This window comes from Episyrphus balteatus, chromosome 2 (assembly GCF_945859705.1).
Source record: "Episyrphus balteatus chromosome 2, idEpiBalt1.1, whole genome shotgun sequence".
Taxonomy (NCBI): domain Eukaryota; kingdom Metazoa; phylum Arthropoda; class Insecta; order Diptera; family Syrphidae; genus Episyrphus; species Episyrphus balteatus.
Window position 1 is genome coordinate 62493390 of NC_079135.1, and position 26403 is coordinate 62519792.

A 26403-nucleotide genomic window follows, 5' to 3' on the forward strand; every position below is an offset into this window, starting at 1 on the left:
TTTTAAAATAATCAATTTCAAAGTTAAAAATAGGCGAATTTTTTTTTTTAATTCACTTTTTACTATTGTTGTCCAGACTGTGAATTTTAATAAAAAAAATTACTCACACAGAAAACTGCCTCAATTGATTCTTTATCGAGTGAAAACTATAGGTTCCTATGTCTTTTAGTTTTTGAGAAAATTGAAAAATAAAAACAAAAAATATTTCGAAAAAAGAAAAATCTGATAAAATAATTTTTCAACAGAAATATTTTAACTTTTTTAACCCAATTCCTGTTTGTGTACTCTGAAATTGTACATTTTTTCACAAAAAAGATGGCCGCGAGAGAGAAAAAAATTTCCCTTCTTCCAAATTTCTGCCCAAAAAATTTCTTCGGACAAAAATCTAAAATCTGTCAAATGTAGTGCTTTCTCTGTTTTCTTGTCGCACAACATAAACAAAACCAACTACAAACACGGCGATGTGCCTTTTTTCTTGTTTTTCTATTGATTGGGCTATATTAGACTTTATGTGTTTTAGTGCTGTAATACTCAAAATAAATTAATATTTAATTAACAAAATATTCCGGGTTCACAATAAAACTTATTTAATTTCCACTTATATTTCCGTTCAAATAAGAACACACTTTACCTATTTCAACTCAATTTACTTTTATTATTCACTTAAACAAACACACTTTTAAATCACTTTATTTACTACTAACAATTCGCAACACTTTACTTCACTTTGTACTGTACTCTTTCACTTTCAAGATTAAACTGTGTCCGGTCGGTGTCTACGCTGCCTTTTTATACCGGAATTTCGAGATTCGAGAATGTCTTCGAAGGTTCTCGTCTTTGTTTCTCGAAACTTTCTTTCCAGGAGGGGCGCTTCATACTTCCAGTCTAGTGGGATATTTTGGGATGTGTTCAGTGGGATATTTTTAGATGTGTTCAGTGGGATATTTTTCTTAATTACTAAAGGTCCGTTCACATTTCTACCTTTGCAGTAGTAGGTAGTGTGTTCAGACTTTTATCTTAAAAGTAGTTCAGTAATTCATCGTTACAATAACAAAAAACGTGTTTCAAACACAAAACGAAGTCGTTTTTATATTTTTCATTTCTTTGTTTTTTGTAGCAGAAAATTTTGTGCTAAAAACGTTTGGGTACTTTTACACAATTTTTCTATCTCTGTGAGGATTTCATCCCCACTCCTTAAAATTTGACAGGTTTCATATTTTTGTCAAAAAAGAACGCAAACAGACCTAATATTCACTACTTAAATCCAATCTTAAATCCAGTTTTTTAAATCCTATCTCGTTAAATCCAAACTAAATTAAACTGTTCTATGGAGGTCTGTTTAACTTTATAAATCCAGATTTAAAGTTCATTTTCACAGTGTTCAGTTTTTTTTTTTCAAGCATTTTGAAAAGAAAAAATAAAGATAAATTCAAACTATACAAAATTTATTGTATAGTTTGATAACATTTTTTGAGTGAATAATATGAAAAAAAAATTAAATCCTTGGATTTGTTAAATTCTGATTTAACGGCCTTATTATTCACTAGTTTAAAAATGCATCTGGATGTAATACTACGTTTCCACCTACCCTAAATCCGAGATTCAGCTAAGTAGATTTAGCATAAATCTCGAGTTTTATTCTAAATCTCGGATTGAAAGTAGGTGAAAATCTTAGGTTTAGCGAAGTAGATTTAAAATAAATCTCGAGATTAATTCTAAATCTACTTAGCTAAATCTCGGATTAAGCTTAGGTGGAAACATAGTAGGTATAAGGAAATGTCAACTGTCAAAAATAAATCCAAATCCATAATATTCACTACTTAAATCCAATTTTTTAAATCCAATCTCGTTAAATCCAAATAAATTTAAACTGCTCTCTGGAGGTCTGTTTAACTTTATAAATCCAGATGTATAATTCATTTTCACAGTCTACAGTTGTTTTGTCAAGTATTTTGTGAAGGAAAAATTAAGATAAATGCAAATTATACAAAATTTATTGAATAATCACATAACTTTTTTTGAGTGAATAATATGAACAAAAAATTAAATCCTAGGATTTATGAAATTCAGATTTAAGTGATTGGATTTAAAATTAACTTTGATCCAAACTCAGTGAATAATATGGCCGTAAGTGATAGGATTTGAAATTAACTTTAATTCAAACTAAACTTAGAGTGAAAAGTATGGCCGTAAAGATTAAATGGATTGGATTTAAAATTAACTTTAATCCAAACTGAATCACGAGTGAATAATAGCCTTTTTTTTATTTTCACAGTTGATCCATATAGATTAATTAACACGTATTACAACAACTACATGAGATCTTGCTTTTCATCAGGATCACGCATTCATTCAATCATTCATTATTTAGGCCGTTTCCCGTGTGTGAATTGCGTTAAATATTCAACCCCGTGTAAAATTTGTTACACTATTGAGGTGAATACAAAATTTTCAGCTGTTAAATATTTAAAAGGTTCTGGGACCTGGTTAAATTAGGTTATTTTTTGGCGATGGTTTTGTTTTGTTTTTTTTTTATAGATAAATACACTGTGCAAGTCGAAATCTTTGACAAGTGCGCTGTTGACTGTTTCCCCCCATTTCGGCCCTAAGAAATCGATTGGTATTGTAATGTTTTATTCCGGGTTCCAATAAAACTTATTTAATTTCCACTTATATTTCCGTTCAAATAAGAACACACTTTATTTCAACTCAATTTACTTTTATTATTCGCTCAAACAAACACACTTTTAAATCACTTTATTTGCTACTAACAATTCGCAACACTTTACTTCACTTTGTACTGTACTCTTTCACTTTCAAGATTAAACTGTATCCGGTCGGTGTATACGCTGCCCTTTTATACCGGAATCTTGAGACTCGAGAACGTCCTCGAAGGCTCTCGTCCCTGCCTCTCGAAACTTCCTTTCCAGGAGGGTCACTTCATACTTCCAGTCTAGTGGGATATTTTGGGATGTGTTCAGTGGGATATTTTTAGATGTGTTCAGTGGGATATTTTTCTTAATTACTAAAGGTCCGTTCACATTTCTACCTTTGCAGTAGTAGGTAGTGTGTTCAGACTTTTATCTTAAAAGTAGTTCAGTAATTCATCGTTACAGTATCATTAGTTTTTCGATTTGTCGGTACGACTTCGAACAAATTTTTTGTGAAGTTTTTTCAATAATTTTAAGCATTTTGCCTGGTTTAAAGTAATTTTTCTTGTTTAGGCTGTGTGTGAATTGCGTTAAATAGTTAACACCGTGTAAAATTTTTGACACTATTGAGGTGAACAAAAAAATTTCAAAAAAAAAATGTATTGTTTAAAACTTTGTTTGCCTTTTTTCTGCCGTGATACTCCTTATTAATAAAAAAAAAACAAAACCATCTGCAAAAACAATTTAACTCAAATTTAACCAGGTCCCAGAGCCCAACAAATTTTTAACAGCTGAAAATTTTTTATTCACCTCAATTATGTCAAAAATTTTACACGGTGTTAACTATTTAACGCAATTCACACACGGCCATATATTGCTATTTATTGTGCTCAAACGTTATTTACTATGAGCATAAGCTCCTGGCTTTGTAAAAAATGTGTTATCCTAGTAATAAATGTGTTTGTCCGTTGTGTTGTAAAGGCTTAACTACATACACCACTTTTTGAAAATGTACAAAAGTGAAAAGATTTTTTTTCTGGCTATCGCAATTGTTTTGTGATAAGGAGTGTACAAATTGTTTTTTAGACCAAAAAATAAGCTTTCTGCATCATTTGTTTTAATTTTCTAGCCCGAAAAACTATACAAAAATGCGTTTAAAAATTTTCACTTTTGTACTTTTTCACTTTTTGAGCCAATGTAGTTAAGGCTTAATACATTTTTTTTTCATTTGAAGCCGATTTGTGAGAAAATTGCTTCTACCGCCTAAACGATTTAATCTTCACTCCCATATAGTTTTTTTTCTGTAATTACTCTAAATAATCTTTATACATCATTTTATTTATGAAATTCAAAAAAAAAAGTTTTGATAATAAATTAATTATTAGTTTCAAAAACAAAACGGCAACACCGGCAATTTTTAACACAAAGAGTTTTTTTTATTACCGACGTTAAAGAACAGAAATTATCGAAATTGGATCTGTAATTTGCTTTAGTTACTCCACTAAAACAATAAACGATAAAAATGCAAACAAATCCAAATTTCTTGGTGGGTAAATGTAAACAATTTCATGTCTTTTTTTCTATCGTCTTTAGATTTTTATATGTTTTCACGGAATAACTTGAATGGTATCTTCAAATGCAAATATGAGATGATGGCAATTCTTCTTTATAAATATAATTATAAATATAAACAAATATTTCCCAAATTGTTTACATTACTGTCAAATATGGCATGTTTACAAATACCCCACCATGTTTGTGTTTTTTTACAAATTCGGGGTAAATGTAAACGGTGGTTTAAAATTAAGAATTTCCTCTTTATCATATGGATAACAACTTGAAAAACGTTCAAGAAAATATTTGACAAAAACTTTTTCAAATTCCAATGAAAGTTTTTGTTTTCTTCCTTTGATTCTTTAATATAGGCGCCTAATATGCGTCCTGAGCAGCTCTGAACGTCATATTTTTTGTTTTTTTACATCAAAGACCGATTTTGCAACATCAACCACTGAAAATGATGGTGTTGGCTACTTTAAAATGTGACTCCGCGGCATAGCCGTAGCTAGGATTTCATTTCGGGGGGGGTTAGCCCAGACCAAACAAATTTTTTTTTTAGAAATCACAATACTTTGTATCAACAATATCTAACTGCAGTCGATTCTAAATCCCGCTAAATCAAATAGTCATTTGAACTGTGTAGAAGCGAAAAATTTGCCAATATCCTTTTTAAGTATTTTTTAGGAGAGGAATTCGTAGTTAAAAGTTTAAAAAAGCGCTGCTTACGGTAAACGAATTTAAAAATGACCGAATATTCAGCGTCATCTCTAATTTTGTAGGTACAAAGAGTGATAAGTTGGTTGATATAAATTGCGAGCGTTAGCGAGCAACAAAATTTTTTTTAAGAAACAAATTTTAACCATTCTAAGGCTTTATAAAAAAAAATAATTCGTACAATTTAATATATAAAACATTGAAAAATGGACTTTTTCTTGCACCGAAATTTTGTAGCAGAAAATTGACAGGTACATTCTATCTATTGAGTTCTAAATGAAATTAGCAATACTTAAAAACCAAAATTTTAAATAATCCAAGTTGTTTGACATGAGCTAATTACACTGGTCAACAAGGTTTTTTTTACAGAAACCAGAGTATACTTTTCTATAGGCTGAGCTCGAATCCGAAGTCAGAAAAATTCTAGCACATCACTTTTTTGAGATATTCCCGTTAGAAAATCGAAAATCCCGCTTTTTACCAGTTTTCGAGGTTATTTCCTAGCGTTGGTAGGTACTACAGTCTCTGAATAAATCGATACATTTATTTTCGCTTACATACTGGATTTAAGGTTAACATAGAACAAAAGTGGGTAATAAGCAACTGAAGATATCTCGGACAGTAGAAAAGATGTCTGAAAGATTTAAATAGATTTAAGGGTAATATTTCAAAAACGAGATGTGATCGAATAAGTCCGTCTTTGGATTCGAGTTCGGCCACCGAAACCCTTTGAAAAAGCATAGTTTAGTCTCGGCACCAAAAACCCTGCATAAGTACTTGTGGTATTTAAAGGGTTCTTAAAAGAGCATTTTAAGGTGTTAACATAGTGCTTAAGGAAATGGTCAAAGAGATAAAAACTCTTTGTAATGGACCAAACAATTTTTGTTTTCCTTTATACAAACTTCATCGACAGCTTCTGCAACGATGCAAAATTGGTAGTGATTTTAAGGGAGATTTTCATATATATAATTAGATATAATTACTAAAATACAAAAACAAATCATTTAGTGCTGCACATATTAGACTTGTATATGTTTATAATATAGGTACCTATCTTTTGATTTTCTGAAAAAAATTTTCGGGGGGGGGTTAAACACCCAAAACCCCCCCCCTAAATACGGCTATGCTCCGCGGCACTTTAGCAATAGTAATTGACTAAAAATACGTTATTTTTATTAAAACCAATAATTTCAGCAAAAATATATGTTTATTTACCCCCAGAATACATTGTTTACATTTACCCATTATGAAAAATATTCTGGGGTAAATGTAAACACATGCAAATCGACATAAATATCCTGTATTTTATAATTAGCTTGTATCACATAGAATCTACATCAAAATTAAAAACAAAAAAGTATTTGCAAATTATACTGACTTAATTGAATCTGCAAAAATATTTAATTTTTCTGAAAGACTAACGACTTGTTTGGCACTTTAAAAAACTATCTTTCACGGAAAATACGCTCGTCGAATGAATTCTCTCTTGACAGCAATGAGCTTGACGTATAAGTTAAAAGATACATGCGTCCGCGATTTTTACTTATGTATGCATCAAAGGGATTTAACTGAAGCTTGTTATGAGCCACAGTACACATAATAAGGTAATATCTTCCGAACGTTGTCAAAATTGGTTTGTCAAAAATGGGCACCAATCTGTCAGGTCAGCCTTTAATTTTTATATTTCAATCGCAGTAAACATGAAATTTGTTTTTGTTTTAATTTATAAAATGTCATTTGAAAAAATAATAAATTAAAAAAATTACAAATTTTCTTCGTGATTCGTCGCGGAAAATGGTGATAATTTTTTAAAAAATTAGTGGTGTGCGTGGTTTTTCGGTTTTTCTGCGTTTTTCGTCGGTAATTAAAGAAATACGAATTTCGGTAGCTGACATTGGTCGCCAAATTGTCATATTTTGACAATTTGGCGACCAATGTCAGTTCGGAAGATATTACCTTTTTATGTGTACTGTGGTTATGAGCCATATTTTCATTTACCCCTGTTTAAATTTACTCACATTGACCCTAAACAATAAGCCATTTTTTCTCTGCCTCTTTTCTGCCATGTTCAAGAGTCCCAGAGTCCATTAAATTTGAAACAGCTGAAAATTTTGTATTCACCGTAATAGTGTCAAAAATTTAACAGGGGTTAACTATTTAACCAGTATCGTATTGCCTTCAAGATCATGTTATTTAGCTGATTTCATCATAATGTACATGATCAACTGAAACTTATTAGAAAATCTTAGCGATTTAGAGACAGCTCAGGCTCGAGCCCCTCCATATTCTGAATAGGCTATTTGTGTTTGTTTGAGTAAGAGTCTTAGCTGACGTTGACGGATTTTAGCAAAATTCGGAATTCTTCAGATCAATTTTTTAGTATTTTGATGTCGAATTTCATCAAACTTAATCTTTGCAAAACTTCGTATGCAATCGTCTTAAGTAGGTTTCTATATTTACTTTTTTTTCAAAAACAATATTTTTCTCAAAGATTGTTGCAAGGCAAGAGGAGCGGAGGAGGTGTAGTTAGGTCGGTAAGGTAGGAAATAGGATGAGGTAGGAAATTAGAAAAGGAAGTATTTGGAAAGGAAAGGAAGGAATGTCCAGTTCCGGAGGACGTGGCCTGCTTGCGATGCACGGCATAAGCTCGCCGGATGGGGGGGATCTTGCCCCCGAAACTTAACCTCACCTGCAAACAAAAACATAAATCAGGCCGAGAACAAAAATCGAAAAAAAACGTTTTTGAAAGATGTGACAGCAGACGGACTATCATCATCTCAAGGGCACTGCGGATGTTGGTGCAGTGTGGCCTATTCCCTCCCAACCATGGAAATCCGCGGCCATGTTTGGATTCCCCCAAAGATGGTGGATGATCGGTTTCAGATCATACCATCTTCACTTAAACTCCGCTACCATGACACCCCTGAAAATATCTTCAAAAAGGCAGAGTTTCATTCACATGAAACTAAACAAAACACCAAACAAGTAGATTCTTTTCGACCCTTGGCGTCATTTAAGTTTATTCACATCATTGAATATAAAGAATACAAAACGACTTTTTAACTACAAAAAAAAATCGAATCAAATTTATCACTCGAAATTTACAGGACAATTTAACTAAAAAAAAAGAATATTAGAAAAAAAAACAAAGGCGATTAAAAACCCTTCCTCGGAGTCGAGTTATTATCCAAAAAAAAGACACTGTTACCCTTTTCGGTAATAAATTTAGCTTTGACAAAAAAAAACGATCCTGGATAGCCTACCCCTAGAGAGCTCTTTGGAGGTATATTTCACCCTAGGATACCCAAAAACGAAAATTTCGCGTTGACCCCTTCAAAAATGGTTTTTATCACTTACATAATAATTAAATTTGGGAAATTAAAAAAATAAATAAATAATAAATAAATTTAAAATTTGACGCACAAAAAAAAAATGTTTTAAATAAATAACGGACAATCACAAACACATAATTTCGTTTTCTATTTGCAGCTTTAAATTTTTTTCTTCTTTTCATTTTGGTAATCTTTTACTTTTCCGATGTTTTAACTTGTTCCCTTTTGTTTATTTCTTGTATTTTATTTGTCAAATTTTATGATCTAAGACTCACGGACATTTTGATTTCTGTTAGGTTCCCAGCTTATTTATCGGGGGGCGGAGCTCCCGATATTTGGGCGTTCGGGTTCAGAGCCTATACTTTCCAAAGAATAGGGTAATTTTCACTCCTTGTTCTGGCTCAATATATCATTAAAAACCCTGACCGATATAAGGCCCGTAGTCGGTGGGTTAGCCAATGACAAATTGCAATTAGAATACAAATCAGCAAGTTGGAAGTGGAACCTCGTGAGCAGGAACATTAAAAAAAAACATCCATAAAATATTACAGCGGCCCAGCACTCAAATTTCTAACTGGACCGCCAGAAATTCACCTAAGATATTAACGGCTATACTAATTTTTCTATAAAAAAAACTTCCAAAACTAACTCACCACTTTTATGTTTTCATCATTATGAATTTTATTTTTCCTTCAGGATTTCAAAAATAATCGGGAATATTCCTAAAACACTTTCTCAATTTACCATTCTAAAACAAAAAAAAAACACAAAAAATGTACATTTAATAATTTTTACTGAGTTACAATTACACACTTTTAATTTTCGCCGCTGCAGCGTATGGTACCACGAACTGTTGAGAAATGTCAAGAATTTCAGTCACAACAAAAATTATGTCTCATATCATAAGACAGGAAGGTAAGCTATGCATAAAAAAAATACTCGGATGATTTTCCTCTAACTGCATAAGATCATCCGATCCACATCTCTCAATAAAAACAACAACAAATATTGTACGAAGATACAAAAAAAATCTACATGTATTTATGTTCTTTTCCTTTCTTTGATCAGTGTGTGTGTATAAAAATCATAATTTGTGTCATTTTCCTTTCTTCTTCCAAATTCGTAGTAAGGGAGGTACCATATTCATATATAATTCAAAAAAAAAAATAATTGCCTGTAACCTTTCACCCACAGGTGGCCTACCAGTATTAAGGTGCAACTGCATTGGTCCCTTTTTAATTGACCATCGATCGTTGACACAAAATACGATGGGAACATTATTCGACAAAAAGAACCGATCACGACATGAATTTACTAAAACAACGGGTAACGAAATCAATTATAAAAACAAACACGTGTAAATGTGTAAAAGTTTGTAATCGTAACATGAAAACCGATTTAAGATTATTTCTTATACGAAGAAACACCGAATACCCATCATGGCATATATATTTCCATACTAATTTGAGCCGCTATGGGACCCGTTTCGTAGTCGAGGTCGGACTCACTTCGGAACCGATTCGGACCGAGGTCGGACTCGTTTGCTTGAAGGGAAAAGTTAAACTCGATCTACCGTACTGTCAACTCGATCCTACATGTATACGTATACCTATGAATCTTTTATTTTCTTATCGCTGTCAATCTGTCATTCTCATTCATTTAAATTTCGTGGTAAACAATAAATTCTTAATCTGTTTTTATTTCGATATTTCCTTTTTAGCTCTATTTTTCATTACTAAAAATTCTTTTTATATTTTCAGCGATGATCGCGACTGTCACCGAGGGAACCTCCTTCAGGGATTTCACCAAGGAAAAAGAATGGTAAGTTTTGTTTACATTTGTTGCTTTTGCAATTTTCATTGATTCCTTTTCCCATTCTAGGTCATGATTGCATCGGATGGACCAGTTCCCCAGGCGTCCGTAACAAAATTTGCGGCTTATTGGGATACATTCCCAATAAGACGCAAAAATAAAAAGGAACTTTTTTGGGTCGCCTGGGAACTAGAGTCGTTTCTCATTTGCAACAGGCCATTGCTCAGGAGAAGAAAAAAGTATAGACACAGTGGTGTCGGAACTGAGTGAATGATTAGGTATAAAATAATCAAATAATTTGTATTCTTTATTTAAGTATTTCGTTTTGGTTTATTTCAGGTTGCAAATTAGGAGTGGCAAGGAACCATGTGGGGAAAAACCCACGTTCAAAGCCGGGCAAAAAAAAAAAAAATGTATTTACTAAGTACATGTTAGTTCAAGAACCATCGATGCCTTTCTTCCAGCTTAGTACACTCGTGAAGCAAGATTTGGTATGCAATTGTGTCGTTTATTCGCCCTTGAACTTCCCTGTGAATCTTGAAAAGAGAGGATAGTTTTATTTCACGACCGGAGAAGTATTAGTGGTGTCGTGTTGAGTATCTTTCACTCCATCACAGCATTGAATTTTTGCGTGAGCGGATTTGAATGCAAAGTGCATTTTGTTTATTGTGAACGAATTCATGGGATAAATAAGATCAGCGATGAATATTACCTGTCCCAGAGGGGTGTATCTGATCACTTTATTAGAAGTCGCGTTATAGTTACAGTGAAGATAAGTAGCTTATATGTATATAATCTCTTTCCTCATTAATACTTTTCTTTTTTTTTTTTCGGATTACCTGTTGTCAAAGGATTATGGAGTGTTATACAGGCGAACGGCAATAGTGAAGCACGATTGGGAACAACTTGATTTTATCAACGAATTTAATAATTAGGATTCACTTAATATCCATGGTGAGTGGTTTGATTATTTTGATATTTGAAGTATGAAAAGAGCTTGTTATTAAACTATGTATATAAAGAGCATGCAAAAAAAAAAGGTTTAATAAATAATAAATAAATAAATAGAGAATTGTATAAATAAAACTTAAGTCTAGTATCACAGTAGAATAAATAAACGAGATAATAAAACGTAAAATAAGTAAATATCACAGATTCAATAAAAAATTAAAATTGTTCTAACTAAAATTAAAAACAATTAAGCTAAAAGTAAATTATTAAAAGTTAGTTAGTTATCAGTCTTTAAAAAATAAATAAATTTTTGTTAAAATATCACAGATTATTAAAAGTTAACTAGAATATCAGTATTAAAAAAAGTATAAAATTATTAAAATATCACAGATTAAAAAAATTAAAAATATCAGTCTTTCCAAAAATTAAAATTCATAAAATATTACAGTTAGCTTCTTAGAGTTAGTACCTAAGTAAATAAATTCAGTTAAAATCAATAAGTAAATTAAATAAATAACATTTAGTAACATTGAAAACACTATTTTTAAGCATGTATTTAATAAAATATACAATAAAACATCAAATTTTGGTCTTTTCATCAGAATTGTTGGGACAAATTATTTTGAAACAGGGTGTTTCGGATTTCTGGTGGTTTATTTTTTTCTTCTATTAAAAATTTTCAAGATTCGTGAAAATTTTGTTTTTCTAATTTATTTTTAACGGCGAATGCAAACACCTTATTAAATAAACACACGACGATAAGGAATACATAGAGACGGTATAAAGACAACGATACCCAATTGGTACTCTCGGCCTATTTTGAAAATATTTCGTATCTAAAAGAATTCTCGAACATTTGAATGATGCATATTTGGGACTTTGGAAAATCGAAGGAACGTTAACACCTGAACAGTCTACATTTTGAGATGTGGATCGGATAAGTCTATCCGAGATCAGAGGAAAACATAATACCTTGCCTGGTTTCTATATCTAAATTTAGTTGTTGTTGGACTAGTAGCTCTCTCTACTTCCCTTTTCCAGGTTTAGATTTCGTGTGACATTATTTCTCAACTTTAATTTATCCGGTTTCAATAAAAAAAAGTAATCAGCGTTCAACATGTAAGCAGTTTTCAACAATAAATGTACAAACAAATATCAACAATAAACTAAAGTGGTGAGTTTTTGAACAAATTCCTTTTTGTTTTCTCAGAAAACCAAACTAAATCAAAAATTAACCTAAATAAGTAAATAAGTAAACTATATTGTAACAAAAACAAAAAAAAATAAATTAATAAATAACTGTAACTTTAACGAAAATTGAAATTGTAAACTAAATGTAATTCTATTTTCAAAAAAAAAGTGTATATATCAAACAAAAAATATGACACTTATAGCAAAAAAAAATGTAATTAACAAGAAAACTGAATAAATAGAAATAAATAAATTAATAAATAACGAAAATATTTAACAAAAAATGTTTAAATGAACAAAAAAAAATAAATATAAACAACGAAGAACGAAAATTTGAAATAAATAAATGTTTAATTAAGAATTCACGATTTTTGAAAGTATTTGAATGTACCTAAACAAAAACTAAAATTTCGAAATTTTCAAAAAAAATAAATGTGGTTTCAAAAATGAATTGAAAAAAACCAAAAAAGTTTATAATTAAATATAGAATTGTTTTCAAAAACTTTTTACCTAAACCTAGTAGATTTTTCAATAACCAGTTTTGAAAAACAATTTATAATACCGAAAGGAATTGTGTAACAAAAAACTATCACTACAAAAAAAACAAATTTCTAACTTATATGTTTTTGAAAAACTTAAAGTAATTTAACTTTTTAAAAAAACTTAAATTTTACCAAAAATTTATTAGAAATTATTTCTGAATTCTCCAATATCAGAATTTTTATTTTATCAAAAAAAGCTGAATTAGAAAATTAAGGGAACAAACAATGTAAACTTTAACTGAACAAATAAACGAAAGAAAAAAAAATACTAAACTGAAAACCAAAGTTTTTTCATTCAACAGAAAAATCTTATATTTGAAAAATTTTCAAATAACTACTTAATTCCTAGTTTCAGTACTGAAAGTTTAAAAATTCTTTTTTTTTTTCAATCAAAAAAAAATAAATTTCAATAAAGAACAAACTAAGTAATTTTCTTTGATAAAGCTTAAAATTTCTTTTATCAAAAAAACTTAAACTTTTTTGAGAAAATCCTCAAAGAAGAAAAAAACTTAACCAAAAATAACGAAAAAAACGAAAAACAGATATCGAAGATCAAAAGAAAATATGTATATTCTTTTCTTTTTAACTTAAATTTAAGAAATGTGTTGTATATTTGTATTATTTTATGTTTTGTGTGTTTGTATCTATTTCTATGTATTATTTAGGATCTTTAAAACTTTTTATATCACCATATGTATTCAGATACAAAAAGGTAAATTTAGAAACTTAAACTTAAGTTTTGAACGAAATGAACAGTTTTGAACAGCCATAGTATTGTTTTCAAAAACATTAACAATAATTTCAATTAGACTTTTGAAATTGAACAAATTAGAAATAAGTTTCGTTTTAGGGTTTAATTTCATCAACATACGGGGTGCTTTTGGTAGCTTTGTTAGCAAGATGGTACGATCCTACTTACGACATCACTAAAAAAGGACTTCGGACAGACGAACTAAACTCCCTTGAGATGACAATAAAATTGGACCAGAACTTTATTAGAAACACTAACAAATCACATTACAAAGTTTTCCTAATCGTTCCCGCAATCCTAGACTGTCTCAGGGACCTTGTCTAGAAGACATGAAACGACTAGTAAAACTCGACAAACCATATTGGAAGGATGAAGTCAGACTACACGTCAAAAACAATCATCACTTTCAAGTAGGAACTCACAAGACTATAGGATTAGAAAATTGAAAATTAGAAATTGAAAAGTAAAATGTATTAGGATAGGATTAGGGAAAAACGATACAAATTACGTTATCTGTTGCTACTTCAAGTTCATGAAAAACAACGTCGCAATACACCTAGGTACATCTCTGGGATCTTCCTGGTGCAGACTTACGTGTTTTCAGAGACTATGCAGCAACAAGAGATAAACGCAAACAAACACTAACCGCAGTCACTGTGAATTTTCAAGTACTCGTCGCGATACACCTAGGTATGTCTCTGGGACTTTCCTGGTGCAGACTTACGAGACTTAAAAATTCACAGTAAGTTTGGTTGAAACTTCACAACATAAAAAAACTGAAACTAAGACTACAAAAATCTAAGACAAGTGCCCCACGTTGGGCGCCATTTTGTTGCAAGGCAAGAGGAGCGGAGGAGGTGTAGTTAGGTCGGTAAGGTAGGAAATAGGATGAGGTAGGAAATTAGAAAAGGAAGTATTTGGAAAGGAAAGGAAGGAATGTCCAGTTCCGGAGGACGTGGCCTGCTTGCGATGCACGGCATAAGCTCGCCGGATGGGGGGGATCTTGCCCCCGAAACTTAACCTCACCTGCAAACAAAAACATAAATCAGGCCGAGAACAAAAATCGAAAAAAAACGTTTTTGAAAGATGTGACAGCAGACGGACTATCATCATCTCAAGGGCACTGCGGATGTTGGTGCAGTGTGGCCTATTCCCTCCCAACCATGGAAATCCGCGGCCATGTTTGGATTCCCCCAAAGATGGTGGATGATCGGTTTCAGATCATACCATCTTCACTTAAACTCCGCTACCATGACACCCCTGAAAATATCTTCAAAAAGGCAGAGTTTCATTCACATGAAACTAAACAAAACACCAAACAAGTAGATTCTTTTCGACCCTTGGCGTCATTTAAGTTTATTCACATCATTGAATATAAAGAATACAAAACGACTTTTTAACTACAAAAAAAAATCGAATCAAATTTATCACTCGAAATTTACAGGACAATTTAACTAAAAAAAAAGAATATTAGAAAAAAAAACAAAGGCGATTAAAAACCCTTCCTCGGAGTCGAGTTATTATCCAAAAAAAAGACACTGTTACCCTTTTCGGTAATAAATTTAGCTTTGACAAAAAAAAACGATCCTGGATAGCCTACCCCTAGAGAGCTCTTTGGAGGTATATTTCACCCTAGGATACCCAAAAACGAAAATTTCGCGTTGACCCCTTCAAAAATGGTTTTTATCACTTACATAATAATTAAATTTGGGAAATTAAAAAAATAAATAAATAATAAATAAATTTAAAATTTGACGCACAAAAAAAAAATGTTTTAAATAAATAACGGACAATCACAAACACATAATTTCGTTTTCTATTTGCAGCTTTAAATTTTTTTCTTCTTTTCATTTTGGTAATCTTTTACTTTTCCGATGTTTTAACTTGTTCCCTTTTGTTTATTTCTTGTATTTTATTTGTCAAATTTTATGATCTAAGACTCACGGACATTTTGATTTCTGTTAGGTTCCCAGCTTATTTATCGGGGGGCGGAGCTCCCGATATTTGGGCGTTCGGGTTCAGAGCCTATACTTTCCAAAGAATAGGGTAATTTTCACTCCTTGTTCTGGCTCAATATATCATTAAAAACCCTGACCGATATAAGGCCCGTAGTCGGTGGGTTAGCCAATGACAAATTGCAATTAGAATACAAATCAGCAAGTTGGAAGTGGAACCTCGTGAGCAGGAACATTAAAAAAAAACATCCATAAAATATTACAGCGGCCCAGCACTCAAATTTCTAACTGGACCGCCAGAAATTCACCTAAGATATTAACGGCTATACTAATTTTTCTATAAAAAAAACTTCCAAAACTAACTCACCACTTTTATGTTTTCATCATTATGAATTTTATTTTTCCTTCAGGATTTCAAAAATAATCGGGAATATTCCTAAAACACTTTCTCAATTTACCATTCTAAAACAAAAAAAAAACACAAAAAATGTACATTTAATAATTTTTACTGAGTTACAATTACACACTTTTAATTTTCGCCGCTGCAGCGTATGGTACCACGAACTGTTGAGAAATGTCAAGAATTTCAGTCACAACAAAAATTATGTCTCATATCATAAGACAGGAAGGTAAGCTATGCATAAAAAAAATACTCGGATGATTTTCCTCTAACTGCATAAGATCATCCGATCCACATCTCTCAATAAAAACAACAACAAATATTGTACGAAGATACAAAAAAAATCTACATGTATTTATGTTCTTTTCCTTTCTTTGATCAGTGTGTGTGTATAAAAATCATAATTTGTGTCATTTTCCTTTCTTCTTCCAAATTCGTAGTAAGGGAGGTACCATATTCATATATAATTCAAAAAAAAAAATAATTGCCTGTAACCTTTCACCCACAGGTGGCCTACCAGTATTAAGGTGCAACTGCATTGGTCCCTTTTTAATTGACCATCGATCGTTGACACAAAATACGATGGGAACATTATTCGACAAAAAGAACCGATCACGACATGAATTTACTAAAACAACGGGTAACGAAATCAATTATAAAAACAAACACGTGTAAATGTGTAAAAGTTTGTAATCGTAACATGAAAACCGATTTAAGATTATTTCTTATACGAAGAAACACCGAATACCCATCATGGCATATATATTTCCATACTAATTTGAGCCGCTATGGGACCCGTTTCGTAGTCGAGGTCGGACTCACTTCGGAACCGATTCGGACCGAGGTCGGACTCGTTTGCTTGAAGGGAAAAGTTAAACTCGATCTACCGTACTGTCAACTCGATCCTACATGTATACGTATACCTATGAATCTTTTATTTTCTTATCGCTGTCAATCTGTCATTCTCATTCATTTAAATTTCGTGGTAAACAATAAATTCTTAATCTGTTTTTATTTCGATATTTCCTTTTTAGCTCTATTTTTCATTACTAAAAATTCTTTTTATATTTTCAGCGATGATCGCGACTGTCACCGAGGGAACCTCCTTCAGGGATTTCACCAAGGAAAAAGAATGGTAAGTTTTGTTTACATTTGTTGCTTTTGCAATTTTCATTGATTCCTTTTCCCATTCTAGGTCATGATTGCATCGGATGGACCAGTTCCCCAGGCGTCCGTAACAAAATTTGCGGCTTATTGGGATACATTCCCAATAAGACGCAAAAATAAAAAGGAACTTTTTTGGGTCGCCTGGGAACTAGAGTCGTTTCTCATTTGCAACAGGCCATTGCTCAGGAGAAGAAAAAAGTATAGACACAGTGGTGTCGGAACTGAGTGAATGATTAGGTATAAAATAATCAAATAATTTGTATTCTTTATTTAAGTATTTCGTTTTGGTTTATTTCAGGTTGCAAATTAGGAGTGGCAAGGAACCATGTGGGGAAAAACCCACGTTCAAAGCCGGGCAAAAAAAAAAAAAATGTATTTACTAAGTACATGTTAGTTCAAGAACCATCGATGCCTTTCTTCCAGCTTAGTACACTCGTGAAGCAAGATTTGGTATGCAATTGTGTCGTTTATTCGCCCTTGAACTTCCCTGTGAATCTTGAAAAGAGAGGATAGTTTTATTTCACGACCGGAGAAGTATTAGTGGTGTCGTGTTGAGTATCTTTCACTCCATCACAGCATTGAATTTTTGCGTGAGCGGATTTGAATGCAAAGTGCATTTTGTTTATTGTGAACGAATTCATGGGATAAATAAGATCAGCGATGAATATTACCTGTCCCAGAGGGGTGTATCTGATCACTTTATTAGAAGTCGCGTTATAGTTACAGTGAAGATAAGTAGCTTATATGTATATAATCTCTTTCCTCATTAATACTTTTCTTTTTTTTTTTCGGATTACCTGTTGTCAAAGGATTATGGAGTGTTATACAGGCGAACGGCAATAGTGAAGCACGATTGGGAACAACTTGATTTTATCAACGAATTTAATAATTAGGATTCACTTAATATCCATGGTGAGTGGTTTGATTATTTTGATATTTGAAGTATGAAAAGAGCTTGTTATTAAACTATGTATATAAAGAGCATGCAAAAAAAAAAGGTTTAATAAATAATAAATAAATAAATAGAGAATTGTATAAATAAAACTTAAGTCTAGTATCACAGTAGAATAAATAAACGAGATAATAAAACGTAAAATAAGTAAATATCACAGATTCAATAAAAAATTAAAATTGTTCTAACTAAAATTAAAAACAATTAAGCTAAAAGTAAATTATTAAAAGTTAGTTAGTTATCAGTCTTTAAAAAATAAATAAATTTTTGTTAAAATATCACAGATTATTAAAAGTTAACTAGAATATCAGTATTAAAAAAAGTATAAAATTATTAAAATATCACAGATTAAAAAAATTAAAAATATCAGTCTTTCCAAAAATTAAAATTCATAAAATATTACAGTTAGCTTCTTAGAGTTAGTACCTAAGTAAATAAATTCAGTTAAAATCAATAAGTAAATTAAATAAATAACATTTAGTAACATTGAAAACACTATTTTTAAGCATGTATTTAATAAAATATACAATAAAACATCAAATTTTGGTCTTTTCATCAGAATTGTTGGGACAAATTATTTTGAAACAGGGTGTTTCGGATTTCTGGTGGTTTATTTTTTTCTTCTATTAAAAATTTTCAAGATTCGTGAAAATTTTGTTTTTCTAATTTATTTTTAACGGCGAATGCAAACACCTTATTAAATAAACACACGACGATAAGGAATACATAGAGACGGTATAAAGACAACGATACCCAATTGGTACTCTCGGCCTATTTTGAAAATATTTCGTATCTAAAAGAATTCTCGAACATTTGAATGATGCATATTTGGGACTTTGGAAAATCGAAGGAACGTTAACACCTGAACAGTCTACATTTTGAGATGTGGATCGGATAAGTCTATCCGAGATCAGAGGAAAACATAATACCTTGCCTGGTTTCTATATCTAAATTTAGTTGTTGTTGGACTAGTAGCTCTCTCTACTTCCCTTTTCCAGGTTTAGATTTCGTGTGACATTATTTCTCAACTTTAATTTATCCGGTTTCAATAAAAAAAAGTAATCAGCGTTCAACATGTAAGCAGTTTTCAACAATAAATGTACAAACAAATATCAACAATAAACTAAAGTGGTGAGTTTTTGAACAAATTCCTTTTTGTTTTCTCAGAAAACCAAACTAAATCAAAAATTAACCTAAATAAGTAAATAAGTAAACTATATTGTAACAAAAACAAAAAAAAATAAATTAATAAATAACTGTAACTTTAACGAAAATTGAAATTGTAAACTAAATGTAATTCTATTTTCAAAAAAAAAGTGTATATATCAAACAAAAAATATGACACTTATAGCAAAAAAAAAATGTAATTAACAAGAAAACTGAATAAATAGAAATAAATAAATTAATAAATAACGAAAATATTTAACAAAAAATGTTTAAATGAACAAAAAAAAATAAATATAAACAACGAAGAACGAAAATTTGAAATAAATAAATGTTTAATTAAGAATTCACGATTTTTGAAAGTATTTGAATGTACCTAAACAAAAACTAAAATTTCGAAATTTTCAAAAAAAATAAATGTGGTTTCAAAAATGAATTGAAAAAAACCAAAAAAGTTTATAATTAAATATAGAATTGTTTTCAAAAACTTTTTACCTAAACCTAGTAGATTTTTCAATAACCAGTTTTGAAAAACAATTTATAATACCGAAAGGAATTGTGTAACAAAAAACTATCACTACAAAAAAAACAAATTTCTAACTTATATGTTTTTGAAAAACTTAAAGTAATTTAACTTTTTAAAAAAACTTAAATTTTACCAAAAATTTATTAGAAATTATTTCTGAATTCTCCAATATCAGAATTTTTATTTTATCAAAAAAAGCTGAATTAGAAAATTAAGGGAACAAACAATGTAAACTTTAACTGAACAAATAAACGAAAGAAAAAAAAATACTAAACTGAAAACCAAAGTTTTTTCATTCAACAGAAAAATCTTATATTTGAAAAATTTTCAAATAACTACTTAATTCCTAGTTTCAGTACTGAAAGTTTAAAAATTCTTTTTTTTTTTCAATCAAAAAAAAATAAATTTCAATAAAGAACAAACTAAGTAATTTTCTTTGATAAAGCTTAAAATTTCTTTTATCAAAAAAACTTAAACTTTTTTGAGAAAATCCTCAAAGAAGAAAAAAACTTAACCAAAAATAACGAAAAAAACGAAAAACAGATATCGAAGATCAAAAGAAAATATGTATATTCTTTTCTTTTTAACTTAAATTTAAGAAATGTGTTGTATATTTGTATTATTTTATGTTTTGTGTGTTTGTATCTATTTCTATGTATTATTTAGGATCTTTAAAACTTTTTATATCACCATATGTATTCAGATACAAAAAGGTAAATTTAGAAACTTAAACTTAAGTTTTGAACGAAATGAACAGTTTTGAACAGCCATAGTATTGTTTTCAAAAACATTAACAATAATTTCAATTAGACTTTTGAAATTGAACAAATTAGAAATAAGTTTCGTTTTAGGGTTTAATTTCATCAACATACGGGGTGCTTTTGGTAGCTTTGTTAGCAAGATGGTACGATCCTACTTACGACATCACTAAAAAAGGACTTCGGACAGACGAACTAAACTCCCTTGAGATGACAATAAAATTGGACCAGAACTTTATTAGAAACACTAACAAATCACATTACAAAGTTTTCCTAATCGTTCCCGCAATCCTAGACTGTCTCAGGGACCTTGTCTAGAAGACATGAAACGACTAGTAAAACTCGACAAACCATATTGGAAGGATGAAGTCAGACTACACGTCAAAAACAATCATCACTTTCAAGTAGGAACTCACAAGACTATAGGATTAGAAAATTGAAAATTAGAAATTGAAAAGTAAAATGTATTAGGATAGGATTAGGGAAAAACGATACAAATTACGTTATCTGTTGCTACTGCAAGTTCATGAAAAACAACGTCGCAATACACCTAGGTACATCTCTGGGATCTTCCTGGTGCAGACTTACGTGTTTTCAGAGACTATGCAGCAACAAGAGATAAACGCAAACAAACACTAACCGCAGTCACTGTGAATTTTCAAGTACTCGTCGCGATACACCTAGGTATGTCTCTGGGACTTTCCTGGTGCAGACTTACGAGACTTAAAAATTCACAGTAAGTTTGGTTGAAACTTCACAACATAAAAAAACTGAAACTAAGACTACAAAAATCTAAGACAAGTGCCCCACGTTGGGCGCCATTTTGTTGCAAGGCAAGAGGAGCGGAGGAGGTGTAGTTAGGTCGGTAAGGTAGGAAATAGGATGAGGTAGGAAATTAGAAAAGGAAGTATTTGGAAAGGAAAGGAAGGAATGTCCAGTTCCGGAGGACGTGGCCTGCTTGCGATGCACGGCATAAGCTCGCCGGATGGGGGGGATCTTGCCCCCGAAACTTAACCTCACCTGCAAACAAAAACATAAATCAGGCCGAGAACAAAAATCGAAAAAAAACGTTTTTGAAAGATGTGACAGCAGACGGACTATCATCATCTCAAGGGCACTGCGGATGTTGGTGCAGTGTGGCCTATTCCCTCCCAACCATGGAAATCCGCGGCCATGTTTGGATTCCCCCAAAGATGGTGGATGATCGGTTTCAGATCATACCATCTTCACTTAAACTCCGCTACCATGACACCCCTGAAAATATCTTCAAAAAGGCAGAGTTTCATTCACATGAAACTAAACAAAACACCAAACAAGTAGATTCTTTTCGACCCTTGGCGTCATTTAAGTTTATTCACATCATTGAATATAAAGAATACAAAACGACTTTTTAACTACAAAAAAAAATCGAATCAAATTTATCACTCGAAATTTACAGGACAATTTAACTAAAAAAAAAGAATATTAGAAAAAAAAACAAAGGCGATTAAAAACCCTTCCTCGGAGTCGAGTTATTATCCAAAAAAAAGACACTGTTACCCTTTTCGGTAATAAATTTAGCTTTGACAAAAAAAAACGATCCTGGATAGCCTACCCCTAGAGAGCTCTTTGGAGGTATATTTCACCCTAGGATACCCAAAAACGAAAATTTCGCGTTGACCCCTTCAAAAATGGTTTTTATCACTTACATAATAATTAAATTTGGGAAATTAAAAAAATAAATAAATAATAAATAAATTTAAAATTTGACGCACAAAAAAAAAATGTTTTAAATAAATAACGGACAATCACAAACACATAATTTCGTTTTCTATTTGCAGCTTTAAATTTTTTTCTTCTTTTCATTTTGGTAATCTTTTACTTTTCCGATGTTTTAACTTGTTCCCTTTTGTTTATTTCTTGTATTTTATTTGTCAAATTTTATGATCTAAGACTCACGGACATTTTGATTTCTGTTAGGTTCCCAGCTTATTTATCGGGGGGCGGAGCTCCCGATATTTGGGCGTTCGGGTTCAGAGCCTATACTTTCCAAAGAATAGGGTAATTTTCACTCCTTGTTCTGGCTCAATATATCATTAAAAACCCTGACCGATATAAGGCCCGTAGTCGGTGGGTTAGCCAATGACAAATTGCAATTAGAATACAAATCAGCAAGTTGGAAGTGGAACCTCGTGAGCAGGAACATTAAAAAAAAACATCCATAAAATATTACAGCGGCCCAGCACTCAAATTTCTAACTGGACCGCCGGAAATTCACCTAAGATATTAACGGCTATACTAATTTTTCTATTAAAAAAACTTCCAAAACTAACTCACCACTTTTATGTTTTCATCATTATGAATTTTATTTTTCCTTCAGGATTTCAAAAATAATCGGGAATATTCCTAAAACACTTTCTCAATTTACCATTCTAAAACAAAAAAAAAACACAAAAAATGTACATTTAATAATTTTTACTGAGTTACAATTACACACTTTTAATTTTCGCCGCTGCAGCGTATGGTACCACGAACTGTTGAGAAATGTCAAGAATTTCAGTCACAACAAAAATTATGTCTCATATCATAAGACAGGAAGGTAAGCTATGCATAAAAAAAATACTCGGATGATTTTCCTCTAACTGCATAAGATCATCCGATCCACATCTCTCAATAAAAACAACAACAAATATTGTACGAAGATACAAAAAAAATCTACATGTATTTATGTTCTTTTCCTTTCTTTGATCAGTGTGTGTGTATAAAAATCATAATTTGTGTCATTTTCCTTTCTTCTTCCAAATTCGTAGTAAGGGAGGTACCATATTCATATATAATTCAAAAAAAAAAATAATTGCCTGTAACCTTTCACCCACAGGTGGCCTACCAGTATTAAGGTGCAACTGCATTGGTCCCTTTTTAATTGACCATCGATCGTTGACACAAAATACGATGGGAACATTATTCGACAAAAAGAACCGATCACGACATGAATTTACTAAAACAACGGGTAACGAAATCAATTATAAAAACAAACACGTGTAAATGTGTAAAAGTTTGTAATCGTAACATGAAAACCGATTTAAGATTATTTCTTATACGAAGAAACACCGAATACCCATCATGGCATATATATTTCCATACTAATTTGAGCCGCTATGGGACCCGTTTCGTAGTCGAGGTCGGACTCACTTCGGAACCGATTCGGACCGAGGTCGGACTCGTTTGCTTGAAGGGAAAAGTTAAACTCGATCTACCGTACTGTCAACTCGATCCTACATGTATACGTATACCTATGAATCTTTTATTTTCTTATCGCTGTCAATCTGTCATTCTCATTCATTTAAATTTCGTGGTAAACAATAAATTCTTAATCTGTTTTTATTTCGATATTTCCTTTTTAGCTCTATTTTTCATTACTAAAAATTCTTTTTATATTTTCAGCGATGATCGCGACTGTCACCGAGGGAACCTCCTTCAGGGATTTCACCAAGGAAAAAGAATGGTAAGTTTTGTTTACATTTGTTGCTTTTGCAATTTTCATTGATTCCTTTTCCCATTCTAGGTCATGATTGCATCGGATGGACCAGTTCCCCAGGCGTCCGTAACAAGATATTGGAAATAGAAATTTTGATATCTTAAAATCCAAGTGGTCAACATAACTATTGGTTTCTTTAAACAAATTCCAGATTGCGCTTCTGATTTGGATTTAAAAAAGCAACATTAACGAAAAAATATATATTTCGGATAAAACATCAAGAAGAATTTTATTGAATATTAGTTTTTGAAACTTTCACGTTCTGAATTTGACTTTTTGCACATTCAACTGCCGAAAGAGAAATTACGTTTTCTGCACTTTTTCATTATTAAGATTTTATGTTCGAATTCAACTCATTTTATTTCTGTTCGTGAATTGCATTTTTCAATGAATCTGCAATTTTTGGACAAAATGTTATCAAAACTTATATTTGTATTATTATGTAATGTTTATTTGTTGTTAATTTAGTACAAAATACATAAAACACATGAGGCATGAGTCATGAAATATAATAGTTCTGTTCCAAACTTTTTTTGCACTAAATTAGGAAGTCTGTCAAATTAATGAGAGTTGGGAGAGAATTCTCTCAGTAGGAAATAAAATTACGAAAGACTGCCAAAAAGTCTGGAACAAGTTGAACACCCTTATACAACACAATTTCATATTTTATGCTTAATTCGATAAACACTTTTTTAATGCAAAAAACACGTAAACGCGATTCAATTTGAAAATCACTACAATTTGATTTGTTTTCTTCTTAATTTAAATATTACTAAATTCGGCAGTTTCAAACTGAGTGTGGAACGGACCTAATAATTCATCACTGTCGTCTATGTGTTTGCAACCTGATTCGCTTTACACTTTACCTAAAACATTTTTCTTTTAAAATTAGCAAAATGTATGTATCTTTTTATAATTTTCTTTTAAATGCTGATTTTTTCCATTTAAACTGCCAATAAAATTGCATCCATGTTCAAAAAATACAGTAATTTCACTTTAGAAACAAAATAAAAATGGATCATCCTTTAGTTTTGACAGTTCGGAGCAATTTCGAAGTTTTCGAAATCGAACGTAATGAAGAAAATGATATTTCGTTTCACGTGAAGTGATTTCAATTCACTTTCGGTTGAATTGCGGAACATGGGCGTTTATATCGAAAATAGTGATGAGCATAGCTCAAAAACTAGACGTGATAAGAATAAATCTGTAAACAGTTTTGAATTCAGCACAAAGTCATTCAAACAAAGTTCGAACGAAAAAAAAATTTAGATGGCTCAGCACCTTGCTGTTTGTGTAAAATGTTTGGGATACAAGAACTTTGAAAAAACAATACTTTGTCAGCTATTACATGAAGCCTCAAGAGGCGCGACTCTTTTTAAACATAATGAGTGCAAAAGAGAAAAAAGATGAAAGAAAAAATTATCCGACCGGAGAGTCGTGGGTCGTGAGTCCGAGACTCTTTTTTGACGTTTCTTTTTCCACTTTTTCTTTTTTCAACATTCCCTCTCATTTCTTTTTGCTTCTTGGTGCAATACAACAACAACAAATTTTAAATCAAAAGAGAAATGTCAAATTTGAGTCCTTGACTCAAGAGGCATCGTGTAATAGTACGCGCCTCACAGAATGATTATCAAAAGAAAATTCGAAAAAAGAGTCAAGCCTCTTGAGGTTTCATGTAATAGCTGACTTTGAACGTAATAGGAGGTGACAGTAGTACGAAGCTGTATATAATATCTACCACTTTCAGTACCGCAGCACAGCGGTTCACTCTCGATCAAAGATGAATAAAAAAGAGACAACATTTTTTCGTACATTCTCTAAAAAATGTTTGAAAAATTTTCCAGCCTTAGGCCGTGTGTGAATTGCGTTAAATAGTTAACACCGTGTAAAATGTTTGACACTATTGGGGTGAATAAAAAAATTTCAAATTGTTTAATATTTTTCTCTGCCTATTTTCTGCCATGAAACTCCTTTTAAATAAAAAAAAAACAAAACGAAACCATCTGCAATAAAAAATTAACTCAAATTTAACCAGGTCCCAGAGCCCAATAAATTTTTAACAGCTGAAAATTTTTTATTCACCTCAATAGTAGGTGTGTTTTTTATTACCACCGGTCTTAACTGGACAAAAAAAACGCAGTCGGGGCTAAGGAATTTACATGTTAAATGCAACAACACTTTAGCCCCTTGGGCTTAGCTGTTAAGCCCGGAGAATTCTCTGGGCTTAACTTTTTCAACAGATTTAAATCTGTGCTACCAACTCAACTTGTTCGTAAATTGTTTAGAATTTGTTTAAAAACATCAAAACTGATGTTTGGAAGGACAATTATTATTTTAAATATTTATTTAATAGTTAGTTGAACTTTTTTTTTTTCAAAAACACAGAAGAAATCCCAAAAGCGAAAAATATGACAACTTTATATTTTTTTGTGTCAGCTGATTTCGGAACATTTAGTATGCAGT

General features: G+C 31.3%; 4 long non-coding RNA genes across 7 annotated transcripts; 3 read left to right on the top strand and 1 right to left on the bottom strand.

Moving 5' to 3' along the window:
* Window positions 1–9804: 9804 nt before the first annotated feature.
* On the top strand, window positions 9805–12307 carry LOC129908246 (uncharacterized). Of its 3 annotated transcripts, none has more exons than XR_008771244.1 (4): window positions 9805–9925; window positions 10015–10075; window positions 10136–10344; window positions 10406–11574. It is a non-coding gene; the product is annotated as an uncharacterized LOC129908246 (long non-coding RNA). The 3 variants fall into 3 exon arrangements; XR_008771245.1 differs by lacking the exon at window positions 9805–9925 and adding an exon at window positions 11620–12307 and having other exon boundaries at window positions 9927–10075; window positions 10406–11020; XR_008771242.1 differs by lacking the exon at window positions 9805–9925 and having other exon boundaries at window positions 9942–10075; window positions 10406–11573.
* Window positions 12308–16720: 4413 nt separating this feature from the next.
* Window positions 16721–18489, top strand: LOC129908247 (uncharacterized). 2 transcript variants are annotated; one of them, XR_008771247.1, is made up of 4 exons: window positions 16721–16841; window positions 16931–16991; window positions 17052–17260; window positions 17322–18489. It is a non-coding gene; the product is annotated as an uncharacterized LOC129908247 (long non-coding RNA). The 2 variants fall into 2 exon arrangements; XR_008771246.1 differs by lacking the exon at window positions 16721–16841 and having other exon boundaries at window positions 16874–16991.
* Window positions 18490–21885: 3396 nt separating this feature from the next.
* Window positions 21886–23010, bottom strand: LOC129908248 (uncharacterized). Its single transcript, XR_008771248.1, has 3 exons — window positions 22900–23010; window positions 22740–22834; window positions 21886–22680 (listed from the first exon to the last, which is right to left on the bottom strand). It is a non-coding gene; the product is annotated as an uncharacterized LOC129908248 (long non-coding RNA).
* A 633-nt stretch (window positions 23011–23643) lies between these two features.
* LOC129908250 (uncharacterized) lies at window positions 23644–24022 on the top strand. The gene is made up of 3 exons (XR_008771252.1): window positions 23644–23757; window positions 23847–23907; window positions 23968–24022. It is a non-coding gene; the product is annotated as an uncharacterized LOC129908250 (long non-coding RNA).
* The last annotated feature ends 2381 nt before the right edge of the window (window positions 24023–26403 follow it).